Source organism: Cebus imitator, unplaced genomic scaffold (assembly GCF_001604975.1).
Source record: "Cebus imitator isolate Cc_AM_T3 unplaced genomic scaffold, Cebus_imitator-1.0 Scaffold1, whole genome shotgun sequence".
NCBI lineage: Eukaryota > Metazoa > Chordata > Mammalia > Primates > Cebidae > Cebus > Cebus imitator.
Window position 1 is genome coordinate 17,464,339 of NW_016107316.1, and position 1,944 is coordinate 17,466,282.

General features: G+C 44.0%; 1 long non-coding RNA gene across 3 annotated transcripts in view; it reads left to right on the forward strand.

Annotated features, from left to right (window-relative positions):
* LOC108301431 overlaps positions 1 to 1,938 on the forward strand; it is a 5,770-nt gene extending 3,832 nt beyond the window's left edge. For 2 of the 3 annotated variants that reach the window (XR_001823874.2, XR_005199921.1), the window contains 3 exons: positions 221 to 364; positions 590 to 1,587; positions 1,797 to 1,938. This is a non-coding gene — a long non-coding RNA (uncharacterized LOC108301431). The remainder of the gene's footprint in view (positions 1 to 220; positions 365 to 589; positions 1,588 to 1,796) is intronic. The other variant, XR_005199922.1, reaches the window with a different exon arrangement.
* The last annotated feature ends 6 nt before the right edge of the window (positions 1,939 to 1,944 follow it).

The window sequence follows — 1,944 nt, forward strand, 5'->3', positions numbered from 1 at the left end:
GTACATTTGCATATGAGTCTCTAGAAGCACACGGTTCTCACAGTCTAGGATCTGAAGGCCTCGGAGACCAGGATGGACCACAGGCACCTCTTTATTTTGAGGATAGGACCATGACAGGAAGAAAACTGACCAGAATTACACTAGAATTCATGGAGCTCGAAATGCTTTTGACATTCTAGACCAGCACATGGGTTTGCTTTTAAACCCTTTGCCTCTGCAGGATGGAGCTGCAAAGGTGACTTGTATGGCTTGGTCCCAGAACAATGCCAAATTTGCTGTCTGCACAGTGGATCGAGTGGTATTGCTGTATGATGAACATGGAGAATGGAGAGAGAAATTCTCCACCGAACCAGCTGACATGAAGGTAAAGAGTGTATTCATGTGTACCTTAACCTACTGATAGGGTCATACAAACCTGGAAGACCTAGTCTGCCACCTAGCCATAGGTATAGGAAATGGGGTACCCCACCTTGTTCTCAGTAGAAATCCTCAAGCCCCCGTAGGAGCACACATGTACCTTTTTTTCTTTTTTCTCTTTTCTTTAATGTATACTCATTACTGCTTTTTCTTTCTTTTTTTTAACTTTTAGCTATATGGTGAAGGGCATGGCTTTTTCTCCTGATTCCACTAAAATTGCCATAGGACAGACTGACATCATCTGTGTCTACAAGATTGAAGAAGACTGGTGAGGATAGAGACTGGGAGATGGGATGGCCCAGGAAAGAAGGGAAAGGCAAGAGAAATGCCTCTCTGGGGAGGGGAAATGAAGAGGATGAGAAGCCACACTTGGGTATTGAGGGCACTTTCTGGAGTCTGTTGTTGCTTTTCTACCTTCGCCTGTCCCATGTGTTCTGCAATCCCATCCCTGGAGGAATCAGCCCAAGGTCAACAGGAGGCCCTGTGAGATCCTGGAAGCCCAGAGGGATGTTGCATCTTTGTTACTGTTCTGAAACTCCTTAGGCTCCCTCATATGCCTCCTTTCAGGGCTCCTACAAAGTAGTCAGAAACACTAGTGGGCCAGGAAGAAATCTGCTCTTTCTTCTCTTCCCTCAGCATCATGTTTGGCAATTTGTTTATGAAAGTGGTTTTAAATATGCTCCCCTGCTTTTGTTTGGCAGGGGTGACAAGAAAGTCATCTGCCACAAGTTCATCCAGATGATAAAGTTCAGTCCATTCCCTGGAAGCTTAGGATGAGCAAACATCTATCAATATATCTACTTATATCTATATATATCATCTATATCAATATATCTACCTACTTATATATAAGTAGATATATTTGTATAGTAGATATAGTAGAAATGCAGGAGTTGCATTTCTAACATCTGAGTCTGGACTTTTCCTACTGCAAGGACGGTGTTTCGTGGCTGCTCATGGTCACCTGCTTTCTTCCTCAGAGCCCTGTTGTGTCCCTTCCCTGTAGGGGATTGAGATGGTGGTGTATGGCGGGGTGTTCAAGTTGTTATAAATGTGCTGGCCCACACAGATGGGGTTATCTTTTTCATCATGTCCTTTCATGCAGAGTGCTGTAATTGTCTGCAGTGGCCCGCAGAGTACATCATTGTCTTTGGACTGGCTGAAGGGAAGGTAAAAGAGGGAAACACAGAGAGGGGGTGGTTGGGAAAATGGTTCTGGAGAGAGGAATATGGTTCATCCTCTTTCTTAGGATCAAGTTGTATACTGGGGAGAATGCATAGGGACCAGTTTTGTGGGATAATTTTTCCTTTTCTTCTTAGAGCCTGGTTAAATGTAAAATAGCCTGACCATACTTCTTGTGTCCATTTTTCCATTTTCAGGTTCTTTTAGCAAACACCAAAACTAATAAACCCTCTCCCATCTATGGGACAGAGTCTTATGTGGTGTCCCTGACAACAGTGAGTAAAGAGGAGTAATATCACAAGAGTCTGGAAGTGTTGGGAAAGCGCTGTGGTGAAGTCTGGACTG